The sequence below is a fragment of the Sapajus apella genome, unplaced genomic scaffold (assembly GCF_009761245.1).
Source record: "Sapajus apella isolate SASKATOON/1434 unplaced genomic scaffold, GSC_monkey_1.0 scaffold32, whole genome shotgun sequence".
In the NCBI taxonomy this organism is placed as follows: domain Eukaryota; kingdom Metazoa; phylum Chordata; class Mammalia; order Primates; family Cebidae; genus Sapajus; species Sapajus apella.
The window spans coordinates 22,095,194-22,113,152 of NW_022436972.1; the positions used below are offsets into that span (position 1 = coordinate 22,095,194).

Here is a 17,959-nt window from a genome sequence, read left to right on the forward strand (position 1 = left end):
GATACTGGGAAGCTAAGGTGGGAGAATCGCTTGAACCCAAGAAGCAGAGGTTGCAGTGAGTTGAGATCGTGCCATTGCACTCCAGCCTGGGCGACAGAGCAAGACTCCATCTCAAAAAAACAAAAACAAAACAATAAACAGTGTATTTCTCTTAAAATTCTTTCCTCCATCCTTCTGCTCTAGAAGGTGCAGTATAAACTGCTCATGAAGCGCGACTTTCACGTTTTGAGAGGTTAGGTTCCAAGCTTTGGCCCTCTCATACCCAGGGGATCCCACTGGGTTCCCTGCAGAGTGCTTCTGCGTGCACCCTTTGGTGCACAATGGATCAGTATTGTTGTCTTTCTTTGCGCTGGGGTTCTGACCGCCGGGGGGAAAATAACCACACACAGGGATATGGCATAAGTTAAAATCAAGTAAGCCTAGTGGGGTGGTAATGACTTTCCCAGCATCCAACTCTTTGCCTTCAGGTTATGTGAAGCTAGAAAAACAGTGTCATTCACTCAGCATTTACAGGGAGCTTACAGTGTACAGGGTACTATGCTAAGCACTGGAGGGCATGCAAAAGTATGCAAAACGCAATCCCTGCAACTGAGGATTCCTGCGAGGAAGGGTATTTCCAGTATTACTCAGACTTTAAGACCCTTGAAGAAATGCTTGGTTGAATAAAATTCCACTCAGAATTTAAAATAAGCAAGGAAAAGTATACCACTAGGACAGTATATCTTTTAAGAGGCAGGGCATGTAATGTGCTTTAAACATTTACTTCTAAGGTATTACAATGTAGTTGGGATGAAGGAGGAGCGAGAGTTGTGGGGTGGGATGACTCTTGGACGAACCTGATTTGAAGGAGGCACTGCTTGGATGCCTGCAAAGCTAAGTTGAATCCTAACAAAGAGGAGGCCGGCACTCTTATCTGGGAAGTGGATAACTTTGAGGAAAAGTAGCATCCAAAGAGGAAAAAAAGGCGACATGTTACCTGGGGTTAGGATCCCCTCACCCTTACCAACCTGCACGCTGACCGCACCCTGGCCGAGCCACTCTGGGCCGCACACAATCGCATCCTCTGCTCAGGCCGCGCGGCCCAATTCCACCATCTACCCGAAGCCCACAATCCTGGCACACGGCCGCTCTAGCCAGTAGTCAGCCACGTGCGCCCGGGTTCTCCTCTTGGCCCTTCAGCGGGCCCGGAGCCTCCAAGGTCGCCGTAGCAACCGGGTGGTCCCTCTCTCGGTTCCCCAGCGCCCAGCAGAGCAGTCCCGACCGCCGCGGCGGCGGCGGCGGGAGCGAGCGGCCTCGGCCCCTCCCGAGAGGGGGCAGCGCGACCGTGGGCTGCGGGCGCCGCCTCTGCTCTGCTGCATCGGTGGCTGGGCGCTCCGCTCCGCTCTGCCGGGCTGGGATCCGGACCCCGAGCGCGCCTCGCTGCCTTCCCCTTCTCCTCTGCTGCCGCCCCGTGGGCAGCTTCTCCAAGCAAGACGCGTGTTCGATCCTCCTTCCCCGCGTTTACGGATTTCCGGGAGCGCAGAATTTTGCCTCGGTCCCTACGAGCATCTCTCGGCCTCTCTCCCCCTCCCCTCGCGACTCCCCCACCCCGTGGGCGCGCGCGCGCGCACACACACACTCACATTTGCAGGCGCGCGTGCGCACGCCCGCGTGCCTCCAGCCGCGGAGTCTCCAGCGCCCCTCAGCAGATCCCGGCTCTCCCAGGCGCCGCTACTCACACAGGCTTCCAGCCGCCACGGGGCGTCCTCTGTCTGCTGCAGCGGCGGCGACGGCGGCGGCGGCGGCAGCGGAGGGAACGGCGACTGCAGCCCGGCCCCATCTCCCAGCTTCGTGCCCGGGACAGAGTCCGGGAGAAGCAAAGAAGGAGGACGCCGAGGCTAGGAGGAGCCGCGCCGCGCCCGGCGCCCCACTCCGCGCGGCGGGCTGCCTCCGCTCTCCATACGGCGCCCCCAGGTAAGCAGCTCCGGGGCCAGCAGCATCCCTGGGGCGTCCGGGCTCCGAGCCGGGGTCTTGTGGTCTCGCCCCCGCCAGGGCACCTGGATCTAGACTGGGAGAGGAGTGGGCGAGGGGGGAGGGGAGTGGAGCTAGAGGTGAAGCTGGTAAGGAGGGGTGCGTGGACGCGTGGGGGCTTCGGTGCAGCCCCCACACTCTTCCCCGCTGTGCCCTGGCTCAAGCTCCGTCACTTTTACTAGCTCGGGGGTGCCCCGCGCCCCAGACAGCTGTTCTTCGCTCTCCCAGCCGTCCGCCAGCCAGTGTCGGCTCCGGGCTCCGCGCCCGCCGCGCGCCAGTCACCTCCCCTGCACCTTGGACAGCGCACCCCGCGCCTGTCGCCCCCAGCGGGCGTCGCCCCCGGGACCCGGTCCTGCCCGCGCAGTGCTCCCGCTGCCCTCTTCTTTCCAGGTTGTCACCCTCCCGCCCTGCATCCCTGCTCCTCCAGCGGTGGCGGACTCCGCTCTGCTAGCCGGCCGGAAACTTTCCTCCCCGCCTGGTCTGCGCTGGGTACTATTGTTGTTATTTGTGATTGCCCCCTCTCCCGGGGAGCTCGGACACCTTGGACAGGTCTTACTCGGCGGGAGCGCGCCCAGCCAGGCCCCGCGCGAGGCAAAGGAGGCACTGAGGCAGCCGGACTCGGCCGCTGCTAAGGTGCAGAGCTCGTGCCTCGGCCCCTGGACGCCGGTCGCCTCCCCGCCTCTCCGGACCCGACACGTGCGCGCCTCCCACGGACGCGGCCCCTCCCAAACCACCCCACGTCCTCCCCCTGCACGGCCACAGCCACCCCATAGGTTGGACACCCGAGGCTCTCGAGTCCTGATTGGCTGAAGGCGTAAGCCCGCCCCCTTTCGGAGGGGGGTGGTTCTGGAGTGTTGTGGTTGTCATCCCGCGGCGAGCACATGGGGAAAGTGGGGTCGACAGGTGGGCAAGCCCAGCTCTGTGGAATCCCTGCGTCTCACTGTATAGTCACTGAGCCACGCTCCTTCACCCAGATACACTCCTGTTTCTCTCTTTTTCTCCCTCAATCTTTCACTGCTTTAACATTAAAAGAAAGAAACTTGGCTTTGTAATTATAATTTATTAAGATTGCATTTGTTTGGTGGTAGCAATTTTTAAAAGCAGACCTAGGAGAATTCAGGAAATAAGAGCATATGGAGAGAGAGGTTCGTGGCCAACTGGGCTGCAGATTTGAGTCTGGTAGTTTAGAGAAAGTAATGAAGGGTGCTTAAGGGATCTGAAGAAGGCTGATAAAGTGGGAAGGAAATTGATTCCTGAAGGAGAGAGACAGGTGAGCGAGCTTGGAAAGCTGAGAGAGGAGGAAGTGGGTCATTTGTGGGGTGAGATGTGAGGGAGAAGCCTGGTGGGCACTCTCAAGAGGTAGGTGCGTACTGTTGGAGAGAGATCTGTCAGGGAAAGTGGTAATATTGGCTGGTACTTAGCTCATGGTTAACACATTCTGCTTTTGTTTTGCTAGCGTTGCCCCTTTGATAGAGAATTTGTATTAATAATGTCTATTCATGTAATGGATATTGCTTATTCCAGTTGCGTGTAATATACAGAGTTGAAAGTGATAATGAATTTCAAAAAGTGGAAGGCCTCTTGGAAGGGATACCTTAAATAGTTAAAGTGCTTTCGGAATATTGTGAGGGAAGACGGATGAGCATTGCATAAAATGCAGATTGTTCTGGCGTTATTTAGAGCCTTTGAAGAAATATATGTGTATGTATAAATGATACTGATTTCTCTTCATTTCAAAGCGTGATTGCCTCTAGCATTTTCCAGCTTTAATTCCTTCAGGCTGTTTCGATGTTGTGTCTGTACATCTAAGAATATTGTAATTCTTGTCTTTAGAAGCCTTGTCAATGCAAAGCAAACAGCAACTGATGCAAGTTAATGTTGACAACTTTATATTGAGTACACTGTGTGTTATTTTATTTGTAAGCTATTGAAATATGCAAGAGTAACATAGCATGATTGTTGTTCCCCAGGGACCTATATCAAAACAAAGTGGGGAATCACATGAGGCTATTTCAGGGAGAACAATTCAATTATTTTTAAGATTAATAAAATTTAAGATTCTTGGGTGTAAACAGCAACACTCTTTGAATTATCTTTGTACATACTGGTAGCATATGATAGTAAAACAACATATTAAATGTATTACATGATTCCAAAGTAGATGGTAAAGGCTTCCCATTATTATTATTTTTATATAAGTAGACAGAATTGTTTTTCTGACTGGAGAACCTCCTATTCAGGAAACAGGATTTGATATATGTGATAAACTGGAAATTATTGCTGTTGTTAAGAAAGTAATTCTGTTTTTTTCTCTAGTACATGCCTTGATTTTCCTAAGGGATTCAGATTCAAGTTGTGGGCCTATTAAATTTATATGAGTTTGTATGTAGGGGAATGTATATAATCACATATGCATACAGGCAAAATGTTTGTATGTATATCAGCACACAGTTGTATATTTATGTACACATAATTTTAGGGTACATTCATTGTATTTATTCATATATATGTTATTGTCATCCTTGGAATTTTTTTCTCATTTCTTTTTGTCCAAAAGGTGGCCCTGTTTTAAACTGCAGAAAGCATTATCACCAGAAGAATTGGCCAATAGATCATGGAAACAGACAATAGTATTTTGTTGCCTGGCAACCACCTACTGTGAATGAAAAACAAAGCAGTGACAGCTGCTTCCACATCCTGATACTCACACTGTAGCCCAGGCATTGCAACCCTCCAAATGAGACAGATCCATTAAGTTTCATTTGAATAACGTGAAGCTTTTTTTTTTTTTTTTTTTTTTTTTTTTTTTTTGATATTTTAAAGGAATATTAAATGTTTTATTATAATAAGAATTATTGTGGGATGAAATGAAATATCTAACTTCAATTGCCCTCTTAAGCCTAGTATAAACTGAAAAATGCAAGATTGGGAGGATTGTTTAGACCCTTTTCATTTTTCCCTTTATAGTCATTAAACATCGTAAGCACGTTTTTCTGCTGCTGCTAGGTGCTCTTAGGATATTACAAAAACTCGAGTTTTCTATGGCAGGATTTTACTGTAGGAGAAAAGTAAAGACTGAGGCTCTAGCCTAACCCTTTAATTTTAAGGAACACTGAGGCATATCGAGATTTTTGTGACACAACCCTGGTGACAGACCCAGTCTCAGGATTTCTTCCCCTGGGTCACATTTGACCATTTCCCGCTCATTTCTGTCCTTAATTTTTCTTTCTTTGTTTTTATTTATATAAAATTTGCAATGAATATTTTTATCTTAATAAAAATCTAACATTGTAATTTCTCTTTTCATACTTAGAAAATACAGTACCATTTGAGAGTAAAAATTCAGCATTGACATGCTAGGCTAGATTGTGGTCTTAGATGCGTTGTGTACAATATATTCTGCCTTCAGTCTCTAAAAGTCCTGTGATTCCTGCCTCTTTCCCTAAACTGGGAAGCCCAGTCCCTTGCTTTGGTAGTTGTCTATGGCTTTGGGCAGTCCTTAATAATCTCTTATTCTGTGTGTGAATTTTCAGCAGGGATGAGATTCAAGATGGTGTTGGTCAGTTTGTAGATCTATAAGAGTACATTATAGCTAATTAAACAATCAATCACTCATTATAGCTCCTATCCTGCAATGCAGTAGACATACTGTTGGTATAGTGATCTGGGCTCTTGGAAGTTCATGGGATGGCTGTGTCCCTGCCTAATATTTTTTTCAGTCTTTTATCAAAGCCATCTTGCCAAAGGTGTTACCTAATGCCTGTTAGTGGAAGATGAGTCATCTTTCTCTGAGAGAGGTGATAGTGTAGATTGTTTCTTAATGCTACAAGGATAATGAATGGATTATTGGATGGAAAACTTGGATCATATATGCATTATTAAGCATTTCTTCTAAACTTAGGAAATATATATTGTGTGTAATACATTTTAAGGTTCCTTATGCTATTTTAAAGAATCTGTATTCTGCTGTTTATTATTTATGACAAAAGTAAGCATTTGATTTTAATGCAACTCCTTAAGTAGAAGACCTTGACATTGACTGATTGGAGAAGCAATGTAGTGACAGTATTAAGTACCATTAAAGAGCCATTTTCACCAGAAAAGACAAACTTTAGTAGATTTGTAGAGGGGAATAAATGAGTTTACAGCATGTTAAACCTAGTTTTAGAATCCTACTATTAACTTGTTCTAGCTGGAAGGATTTTCCAAAAGAATAATAATTTGGCAAATTTCAAGTGAACCTTACTTAAAAAAAAATATTTTCTACTGACTGGATGTAATTTGTCTCAAAGAGTATTTGTTTCAGAACCACTAGGATTTATCTGAATTTCAAGGTTATGTTTATTAAAAAAAATTTCTGGATTATTTCTGTATCTACTTGCATAGTGTGCTGTTAAATATTCTGTAGTTCATATATTTAATCTTCTGGAATCTTGGGATTTAATTAACTTCTTTCTCCTATTTTCATGTGCAAAATAACTTGTACATATGTGCAAACACTCACAATACTTACATTTTTTTCTTTTTGTCATTTTTCATTCCTGTGATATAATATTACAGGGCCTGATTTTTGTGTTTTTTTATTCAGTAAAAGAGCTTTAAACAAGAGATATTGATGTTTCCAATTTTCTTATGTCAGCTTCTACTATTATAACCTGTAAACTCTTACCCACCCAAATAGGATGATTACTAAAAATAAGCAAACAAATAAATATATAAGCAGCATTCTCTTTGCTACCCTCCAGGATAGCTAGGAAGGCATATTTTCTCATTCTTAGATACACATATACTTCCACATACACATAGAGTTTAAGGTCCTACAGACTCTTATTTTAAAAGCGGACAAAAGTAGTATTTTATTGGGAGAACTGTGTATGGTAGTTTTTCAAGTTAAAGTAATGTATTCAGATTTTTAGAAATGTAGCAACATAGGAAGAATTCATTTGAATTACTCCCTCTGGAAAAATTTCATATTTACACTGACAACATAACATCTCAGTGCCCCCAGCACAGAGAACAGCGCTCAATACCTACGACATGTAGCCTGGCATATGGCAGACACTAAGTGTATATTTTGTGGAATTAATACATCTTTTCTCCCTATTTGTGTAATGCTGCAAATATTTCAAGCTTCCTCTGTGTGGATAATAAAAGTTTAGAGATTGGAGAAGAAATTACTGTAATTTCTAATTGTTTCTGGCGCTGCATTTTTAAGCCAAAATAGCCAACTTAGCCAGCGATATTTTCAGTATAGAAAATAATGCCAGAGCTATTTATTTTCCACAAATACAGCCATCCCAAGTAGAGAATAGCTCTTCAATAGCCCACAGCAGCATAACAAAGGTTATGGCAGCAAGTCCAAATAAATACTTTGTTTAGTTGGTGCTGGAGGGTAAAGTTTGCTAGCTTCAGTGTAATTATCCAGACTTCAATGTGGCCAAGGTTCTGTGTTAACATCTCTGACAGTGGAAGAAAAGCCACAGATGAGGTCTGTAATGACTGCAGTCGCCAACGCCTTGCCTCTGCTCTGTTCTCATTGCAAGAGAGCACCTTGAGCATCTAGAAAGCCTCAGAAACCATTGTGCATGTGAGGGATAGAGCCCAGAGTCACAGTCACCATCTGGATCCCAAGTACCACATTTCCAGTCAGTGGAAGAAGTCATAATTCCAGGTGTTCCATGACATTGAAATAAAACTTTCTTCTTTATCCTGTTGAATCTTTGTGAGGGAGGAGGTATTGTTCCCGAAGACAAACCTGACAGAATCACAGGATAGGTAAAGTCTTACATACTTCCAATTCCTTTTACAATGAGTGTCCTTTACCTTTCTACCACTGCTCAGGTGTTTAACTCCTTTGTAGGGTTTTATTCACATCTGTGTATCAGCAATCTTTGTTAAAGTGTAAAAGCTGATAAAAAGTTAAAGTACTTTTCTGGAGGGATTTCTGAGTGTCTTGCATAGATTAGGTGCTCAATATGTATTTGATTAGTTTTAATAGTGGAATTGTACCTACTATTTTAATACACAGGGAAGATCTTTTTTGGCCAGGGAACCTTTCAATACTACTTATGTAATACCATACTATGTATTTATTTGTGGATTATTTCTTTAATAAATGCATATTGGGCATTTACTATATAAATGGTACTGTATTTGGCTTTAGTGATCATACAGATTCTTAAGGCACAGTTGCTGCTCATGGAAGAGAACATGCTGCTTGCAGGGAAGCGCACATATTCAGTGTGTTCTTTCACGTGGACTGTGCATGGAGGTTGGTCTGGAGAGCAGGGCAGAAGACACAGACCATGGAGGGCCTGGTAGAGTCCACCAAAGATTTTGGACTTAATAATGTCAGTGTTTTTCAAATCTGCCTATTCATAGGAATCCTATGATGTGTTCGTCACAATACTGATTTCCAGATTCCACCCAAGACCATCTGAATGGACATCATCAGGGACATGGCCTGGTGCAGCGGACATAGTTTGCTACTCATATGCCCTGACATGCCCTGGTTCAGTATGCAGTTTTGCAGGTACCTCTTATTTCCCACCCGGGGTTTTTCTCCTGTGTGGGGGAAGCTTAATAGTGCAGTACAGTTAATGGCCTTAGGAACAGACGTCAGCCAGTGACACAAGAGAGCCAGGTAATATGCTAGCATTCTCTGCCATTGGGTAGAATAACTGATGCATATTTCACATTGTATCCCATAGCTTCCGTATGAAACTGAGTCTCAGTTACCCACAGTCATAGCCAGCTAGACGACCTGTACTTTAAAAACTGCTGTCTCCCTTCTCCATTCCTCTACCAGTATGTCCTACGATCCCCTCCCCAAATAAATAACTTTGTACTTAAATTCGGTCAGAAGGTTAGCTTCTTCAACGTAAGATATGGAAAAATCTGCTTTTTTTTTTTTTTTTTAAATAATGAGGCAAGTTTGGGAGACCTGGCCTCAGGTGATAGAGAGCCACTGAAGGATTAAGATGAGGTCATTGCTCCTTAGATTTGTAGCTTAGAAAGATTATTCTGGCAAATGTGTCAGAAATGGATGGATGGAGGAGGATTTGGGGGCATGGAGACCAGCTAGGAAGTGGCACTGCTCAGACAAACAATCACGAGCACCTAAGCCAAGGTAGTAACTGTGGGGATAGAGATAAGGAAAGGATTTGAGATAGATTGTTGTCTAAAACAGTCAGCATGGCGTAGAGGCCTGCACCGTGTGGTCACTTAGCTCACTGCCATTCCACAGACGAGCGTTCAGTCCTCCACCTTGTCCTGTTGCCCTGTCCAGCCCATTGGACTTGGCATCCCTGGAAGGGCTAGGAGTCCTCTGTCATGCCTGTAATCTTAGGCTTTCTACAGTCAAGTAGTACATGTCTGAGCATAAATAAAAGAAGAAGGAAAGATAAATTGAAGAATATGAATAATTCACTATCAGATCATTAAAGGAAGAAAGTTATATTTTACAGGAAGGATTTGTGGAGTTGTAGAGAAGGAGAGTTGAAGAGAGATCTGTGGTGCATCATTTTGTGATGAATAGTGATATTTTCCCCCCTTGCTCTTGGCCAAGAGGTGATTTTCATCCACCATCAGTTTCTGGAAGACCTAGCATGACTCTTTGTGCATTTGTAGCTATTGTTTTCCCTGCTGCTTTGATAGCCTATATTTTAGCTAAGTGAATGAGTGGTAGCTAGGGGTGGGGTTGTTGTTTTCCTCTTGTTCTGTCATAATGCCAAGCTTTTGATTGCGATTTTCTCCTGCCAGTTCTTAGGCCACTAGTTCCCAAAGGAGATAAAGGGGTACAGAGAGTGAGAGAAAGAAAGCATAAATCTGTAAAGAGAGCTGTTTTGCATTTAATGCTTAATTATGAAATGAACAGGTTGAAGCTTGTTAGAAGATATGAAATAAGATAAGGCAGGCTTCTAATTGTCCCATGTATGAATACCAATATTCTAGCTTCTCCCTGTAGTAAGAAATGCAAAGGCTGAATAATCAAACAAGAGCAACCTGACATCATCCCCATATTTTTGCAAAAGTAGTATAGAGTCAGTGACAAAGAAAAGACCAAATCATGAGCAGTTGTGGAGTGGGTCAGCAAAGAGCTTCCTGTGCTTTGTTTAACAAAGAGAACAAAGAGTGCTGACAGTAGAAATACTGAGCATGTGAGTGTAAGAAACCCGGACACACAGTAGAAAAGAAGAGGCCAGGCTAGGTGCAGTGGCTCATGCCTGTAGTCCCAGCACTTTGGGAGGCCGAGGCGGGTGGATCACCTGAGGTCAGGAGTTTGAGATCAGTGTGACCAACATGGTGAAACCCCATCTCTACTAAAAATACAAAAATTAGCTAGGCATGGTGGTAGGCGCCTGTAATCTCAGCTACTTGGGAGGCTGAGACAGAAGAATCAGATCACTGCAGAGGTTGCAGTGAGCTGAGACTGTGCCACTGCACTCCAGCCTGAGCAACAAGAGTGAAACTCTGTCTAAAAAAAGAAGAAAAAAAAGAAGCCTTGTTGTGGATATTATGTACATTATTTATGCTATTTTTAATTAAACATTTTATTTTGGGATAATTGTAGATTCACATGCAATTTTAAGAAATAATGCAGACTTTGGGAGGCCGAGGTGGGTGGATCACTTGAGGTCAGGAGTTCGAGACCAGCCTAACGAACATGGTGAAACATCATCTCTACTAAAAATACAAAAAAAAAATTAGCCAGGCATGGTGATGGGTGCCTGCAATCACAGGTACTTGGGAGGCTGAGGCAGGAGAATCACTTGAACCTGGGAGCTGGAGGTTGCAGTGAGTCAAGATCACACCATTGCACTCCAGCCTGGGTGACAGAGTGAGATTCCATCTCAAAAAAAAAAAAATAAAAAATAAAGAAAACAAATAATACAGAGAGATCCTGTGTACCCTTTACCCAGTTCCTACAAATATAACATCTTGTAAAACTATAGTGTACACTTTTATAAGCAGGATGTTGACCCTGACAATCTTGTTCAGATTTCCTCAGTTTTACTTGTACATATGTATATGTGTGTGCACACATATGTATTTACTTTTATAGAGTATTAATGATATTTTTCATTTTAAAAGTCTTTTTTAGTGTAGAATTGTTCTTGTAATTTTTTTTCACATGTTTGGACTAGTCCTGACTTAATTGTAACTGAAGAAAATGTAACAGAAAATAAATTCCCCAACCCCCTTTCAACCTGGATTTTGCATAGCAGCATTAGGGGCCACCTGAATGTGGCAGGAAGGTCAGTCAGCTATTCCAGAAGGTAGAACTTCTAGCTTATTTATTATTCCTTTGTGACCATTGTATGGCAATAAGCAAACCTTTTTAATATGCCTATTGTAAAAGGAGCTTCTTGAACTCCTCATCCTTTCACTAGCATTTCTATCCTCCCCTCTTGTGTTGGGTACAGCATTCCTTGCTCTTCATTCCTCCTCTCCCTGTACGAGGGGGCTCACCCCTGCAGGCTTCTTTTTCAGATTTCTGAGTCAGCTGGCTTGCTGTGTTTTACCCTTGAGAGACACTTGTCGGAGACTGCAGGAAAAAGGGCAATGCAGGATTTTAAAATTCTTTTTTCTAGTTTTGGGTAGCATCTCTGGCAATGGGAATTCACCTCTGTAGCACTGCTCTTGCATGACAGACCTTCTCTGCTTCTAGCTGCTTACTAGTGACTTTGTCCCACAGATTCCAGCAATACTACTTCCTGCTATAGTCCAGGGGAGGTAGTGCTTCCTGCTCACGCTAATCTCTAGATTACCTCACTATCTGGTGTTAGGCTGTCTGCACCTCCATCACCTGAGTAATCAATTCTCTGCATTTAATTTCCTCAGTGGAAGATACTTGAAGATATTTCTATTTTCCTAAACATTCCCCAGTTCTTCAAAGCATGGAAATGTTATAAATCTGGTTAAGATTTTTGTCTTCTGACATTGTAGCTTCTTCTACTGCAAAAAGCTTGCTGGTTCCAGGTGGGGTAGAAGTTACCGGCATTTATAACCTCACCCCTGCCACCAGTAATTTCCGTTCCTTTGCTGACTCTTCATTCCCTCCTCCTCTGCGTTTTTCCAAGCACCTCTTTTTCATACATGTTTGGCAATTTGGTAATCTCCCTCCAATGTCTTTGTTATTCTGTCCTTCAAACCCTCATTTGCTAACATTCCCTATCTTATTTTCTACCAGCAGTTCTTACTGACCTCATCTCTTATGTACTATATTCTTAACATACTAACATATTGGTCTCATGACTCACGCCTAAATGTACATTGACTTTCAGATCATACCTTTGCTCCGTACGGTTTGGTTTGGCTGGCACTTTACTGCATAAAAATACTTTTTATAGTGTTATCAGTGTCCTCCACCTCATTGCCTCTGGAAATATAGTGGTTCTATCATAAAAACAATGGCAAGAACATTAATAAGAATGCTTGGGTAAGAAAGAAACAGGCCTCAAGTAGCATCTTCAAACATAAGGCAAATTAAGAAGGTCTGTCAGTGGAGCAAAGCTGGGGGCCACCACAGTGGTCACACACACTGCCTTAAGGAAGGAGGCACAAAAGAGCAACTTGTAATCCTTAGGGGTGGCAGTGGGACATTGTGGTGATTGCTCAGGCTCCCTGTCTCTGTTGGAAAGCAGTTTTGTTGGTTGCAACCATGTAGGCCCCCTAGCAGCCTCATTCTTTTTCCAGGGGCCCCCAGCCAAACAGAGAGAGCAGGAAGCTGCAGCCTCAATTAAGAACAAGCTTTAGAGCTGTCTCTAAGATGTTCAAAAGGACACATCAACCACCCAGTTGTGGGCACTCCATCCTCAGATGGCAGGAGCAGTTTAGGCATTGCAGCGCACATGGGGATAGTCTTCAAATTAGTAGCCTTGCAAATCACCACCAGGCCTGGGAAAACTCAAAGATTGGCAGAATAAAACTTAAGTATCGAAAAATCATCTGTGGGCTAGGTGAGGTGACTCACACCTATAATTCTAACAGTTGGCGAGACCAAGATGGGAGGATCACTTGAGGCTAAGAGTTCAGGACCAGCCTGGGCAACAAAGTGAGACCTTCCCTCTACAACAATTAAATGTGTTAGTGATGCACACCTGTAGTCCCTAGTTACTCAGGAGGCTGAGGTGGGAGGATTGCTTGAGCACAGAGGAGTTTGAGATTATAGTGAGCTATGATCATGCCACTGTACTCTAGCCTGGGTGAAAGAGCAGGGGAGACATTGTCTCTCCAAAAAAAAAAAAAAAAAAGAAAAAGAAAAAAGAGGCTGGGCACAGTGGCTCAGGCCTGTAATCCCAGCAATTTGGGAGGCTGAGGTTGGCAGATCACTTGAGGTCAGGAGTTCAAGACCAGCCTGGCCAACATGGTGAAATCCTGTCTCTACTAAAAATACAAAAATTAGCTGGGTGTGGTAGCAGGCACCTGTACTCCCAGCTACTTTGGAGGCTGAGGCAGGAGAATCACTTGAACCTGTGGGGCAGAGGTCATGGTGAGCTGAGATCATACCATTGCATTCCAGCCTGGGTGACAAGAGCGAAAACTCCATCTCAAAAAAAAAAAAAAGAAAGAAAGAAAGAAAGAAAAGATTGCTTGTGGCATGGATGGTAAATGTGTTCAGGTCTTGATGTTCTGCTGCCCTTGCAGTGAGAGCAGGGCTGGGAAATGTGTTGTCGGCTGGTGCACACAGTTAGGAACAGATAGATCTTTTTGGAACCTGTCTGTAAGGCCATCCCTTGCCTCTGCTCTCCATAGTGATCAGAAGTGGTGAGTGCTGAGCGGGAGGATTATGGATTAGGCGGCTCTGAGTGAACAGACAATGGAAAAGAAATAAGCTTATTTTAAATGGGCATAAGCTTTGAAGGCAGGTAATTAAGACACACTTCAGCCTCATGGACAAATTAGGGTTCTAGTTAATACAAGTGCAAGATTGAGAAAAATCAATCACATGCGCACTTATAATCACTGAAGAGCAGTTTGTTTAGTAACAAAACACTAATGCCTGCCTTTCTGTGAGTTTCTCCTCCATTTTCCTTTTTCTTTGTCTCTCAGAACTGACTAAGTCCAGGGCCTTTATTTTCTGGTAGTACTCTATACACCTTTTTTCAAGAAAGTCATGCCTATGTGAGGACAGCTAACAGTTTCTCCTGACATCCTTCTGAATTCTAGTCTTTTATCCATTTCAATTGTATCTTTCTGCAGAGATGTACACTATGTTTCTTTCCTTATTACCTAGTAATGTGCTGTGGCTTGAAGAGGGAGTTTTTAAGTGGAATTTTCTTGGGCATTAGAGACTTGATTCTATCAAGCATCACAAAGCAGGTGCTACAGAAGTTAGAGAAGCTGTTTTCTGTGCTTGGTGGATACACTTTATATTGGGTTGATTCTAAGTAGTTTCTGATTTTCCTCATCTACTTATTTTGAGTTTTAGAATAACTTTAACATGTACTTTAAATTTCGTATGATATTGTGATTATAGCTCTATAATAATTTTGTGGTAGAGATTTAATGTTTTTGGAGAAAACCATGCTAGATATTCATTGTGTGTGCCTAAAGAATAGGTATTTGTTGTGCCAAGTTCACACGAGATGCTGGGAACATAGTGGTGGGCAAAATAAGCACCATTCCTGTCTTGGGAGTCTATAATTTACTGGAAAAGACATCAAACAGATAAACAGAACAGTAATTATGTAATTGGATCTTATGATAAGTACTTGGAAAAAACCGAGTTTCTCTGAAAGGGCATAATGAGGGTGAAGTGGTCAGAGGAGGCCTATATGGGAGAGTAATTTATAAATTCATACCTGAAGGATGGTTGGGGTTATCCAGGTGAGTCCCATGTATGAAGCCCAGATGGGTGAAAGTTTGGCTTTTAGAAAACCTGAAGGAGGCCAATGTGGCTGGAGAGTATAGAGAGAAATGGTTAACACTGGCAGGAACAAGACTGCTGAGGTGGAGGTTAGGACCCAATGATGCCAGACCTAATAAATCATACTGGAGATTTTGGATTTTCTCCTATGTGCAGTGGAGAGCCACTGAAGTGTTTTTGCCTTTGTCTGCCATTTGCGTTTGTTTTGTCCACCATTTTAAAAAATGAGGTGAAATTCACATAACACAAAATGAACCACTTTAAAGTGAACAATTCAGTGGCAGTTAGTATACTCACAATATTGTGCAGCCACCAAAAGGAAATCCTATACTCCTTAAGCAGTTATTGAAGGGTTTTAAGGGAAGTGATGTGGTCTGATTTGTAATACATAAAATCTTTCTGGCAAGTTTCTGGAGGAGATATTGGAGAGGACAAGACTGGAAATAAGAGATCCAACTTGGAAATTATTTTCAAGTGCAGGTTATGTGGTGGTGGGTTTCCGAGCAAGGGACAAGAATAGTGACCATAGATGCAGAGAAGAGTAGAATGATCCAGGACAGAGTTATAGAATCAGGTTTGATTGTAAGTGACAAAATCACCTTGTAATGATCTACATCATTGTTTCCCAAAGGGCAGTCTGTACACTATTCAGATCTATCTAGGTTGTTTTTAAAATTACAGCTAGTAGCCCATCTCAAGCTACTGATGCAGAATGCTATAGTCCATAAAGGATTATTGTTGGAACTGAAGTTTGAGAACTACTCATTATTGTCTTCTTTCCTTTTTTTTTTGAGACAGAATCTTGCTCTGTCACCCAGGCTGCAGTGCAGCAGCACAACCTCGGCTCACTGCAACCTCCGCCTCCCGGGTTCAAGCAATTCTCCTGCCTCAGCCTCCTGAGTAGCTGTGATTACAAGCGCATGTCACCATGCCTGGCTAATTCTTGGTGTTTTAGTAGAAACAGGGTTTTACCGTGTTGGACAGGCTGGTCTCGAACTCCTGACATCAGGTGATATGCCCTCCTCAGCCTCCCAAAGTGCTGAGAACTTCTTTACCATTATTATGCCCTGTAGGATGGAAGGCTGCCAACAGTCCATCTAGGTGGGAGGGAATTAGAATCAGACGCAGAATAGACAAATGGATAACCTAGTGCATGCTTGTAATTTTGAACAGGAGAAATGCTTTTTGGGGACACGTCTTTAACTTGATTCCAAAGCTAACATGTAGTATAGACAATCTGATACTTGGTGTTTATTTTAGATTATTTTCTTTGAGTACCCTTTCTCAGGACAAAGTAGTGTCTGACTGTGAATAATGCTAGTATCATGAAATACAATGTAAGTAGTGTAGTAACTTACTGTAAAAGCAAAAGTAACTGCTAGAAATTAACTTTGGAACTGATGGAAATTATCCTATTATCTTTGCAGTTACCTTGTATCTATAAGATTCCTTTTACTTTAAAGAGATATCACACCAATGAACTGATTGTAGAAGCTAGAGTTTTTCAGACATTTTTGGGAATATTCTACAAACTCTAACAAAAAAATCACCAGTAAACAAATAGAGATTTTATCTTTGACTTCTGTTTGCCTTTGGTAGATATTTCTAAACCCAGTGTTACCTCTTAGACCTGTCACTTCCAGCCTGAATCTACAGCAGTCAGATGTCTGTAACCCATGTTTTTCAAAAATCTTTCCAGGAGTCTCTCTTCACAAAATGTATGTAATGTACTTAATTAATTAAGTGATGATTTTAGAACTGAAAATGGTCACAGAGAACATCTAATCTAGTTTCCTTAAAACTATTACCTTTGGAGAGCCTTGAGTGACTAGAATAAGACTCCTTTACTGAGGGGTGGGTTAGATGTTTGGAGATTTATCCCACAAAAAAAGGATGTGGATAGTAAGGGAGGAACCATTTGTCTAATATGATAGTGTCCAGAACCCTTTTGCAGCTTTTATGTGGCCTCGAAGGTTCCTGCTCTTCCTGGAGGCAGCTGTGTCATTGCTCTGCCTATGTCTCTGCTCCCCCCTCATGGATTCTCTCTTTTCAGGATAGGAAGTCTTCAGCTTCTGTAGGATGTTTCATTTTGATTAATGTTGTTTCCACTTTTCTAGAAAGATACTTAGGTAATGCTAGCTGTGTTTCTTTTTCAGTATGTATAAATTCAGATTTGAAAGGGGTTTCATTGCTTTATCATGGACTTTTATAATGAAATAATATTTTGAGCGCCTGGCTAGTTTTCTTGATTTTTTTTTCTTCCTGGAGCACTTAAGTTTGGAGAGGGATATGAGGCAAAGCCGTCCATTTATTATACACTGGAGACAGAATCAATAAATAGCCAGTTTTTAGAAGCTTATATTCTTTCACAAAAATGCATGTTTTGCACCACAGCAAACACTATAGAAGAATACAAAAAGAAGGTAAAATTCCTCTGAATTCCTGCTACAAATAATCATTGTTGACACATCCAGGCATATCTCTGAGTTTGTGTGTATACACATACATATACTACTCTATGCAGATAAAGTTGTAAATAAATGGGATTTTTGTTGTATGTACTATTATGTAATCCATTTTTTCTTAATAATATGTAATGGGCCTCTCTACATGTTAATGTATTTTTAATGACTTGAATACTTTTATTGGGTGCCTTTCATTGTAATACATTTCCCACAGCAAACTAGCATAAATGGAACAGAATGAAAAATCCAGTGGGTAGGGGATTCAGGCATGATTGAATCAGGATATAGGATTTCTTTCTTTATAATTTTCTATTTCTTACTCTTTTTTATGGTCTTAATGGTAGCAAAACTGCTGCATCTCTAGGAGCACAATAACTTTCCAGAGAAAAAGAGCTTCTTTTACTCCTTCTACTTATACCATTGTAGGTCATGTGACTAGGGGGAATGGCATTTTCTCATTGTCTCAGATCTGGGTAGAAGTGTATGCTAATTTCATCCAAACCTCAGGAATTGGACACTTAGAGTTTTGTGAGAGAAGAGGGGGAAAAGCCTCACTGACTAGGCAGCTAATTGTACCGGTTAGAGTTTACTCTAGATTTACTGATAGACATTT

General features: G+C 42.7%; 1 protein-coding gene and 1 long non-coding RNA gene across 5 annotated transcripts in view; one reads left to right on the forward strand and one right to left on the reverse strand.

Moving 5' to 3' along the window:
• Positions 1 to 721: 721 nt before the first annotated feature.
• Positions 722 to 1,285, reverse strand: LOC116562197. Its single transcript, XR_004273831.1, has 2 exons — positions 1,004 to 1,285; positions 722 to 885 (listed from the first exon to the last, which is right to left on the reverse strand). It is a non-coding gene; the product is annotated as an uncharacterized LOC116562197 (long non-coding RNA).
• Positions 1,286 to 1,612: 327 nt separating this feature from the next.
• Positions 1,613 to 17,959, forward strand: part of ENOX1 (ecto-NOX disulfide-thiol exchanger 1) — a 619,252-nt gene continuing 602,905 nt past the window's right edge. Inside the window, exon 1 of one of the 4 annotated variants that reach the window (XM_032294769.1) lies at positions 1,613 to 1,953. The gene's annotated coding sequence lies outside the window, so the exon portion shown is untranslated. The remainder of the gene's footprint in view (positions 1,954 to 17,959) is intronic. The other 3 variants (XM_032294762.1, XM_032294766.1, XM_032294758.1) reach the window with 3 other exon arrangements.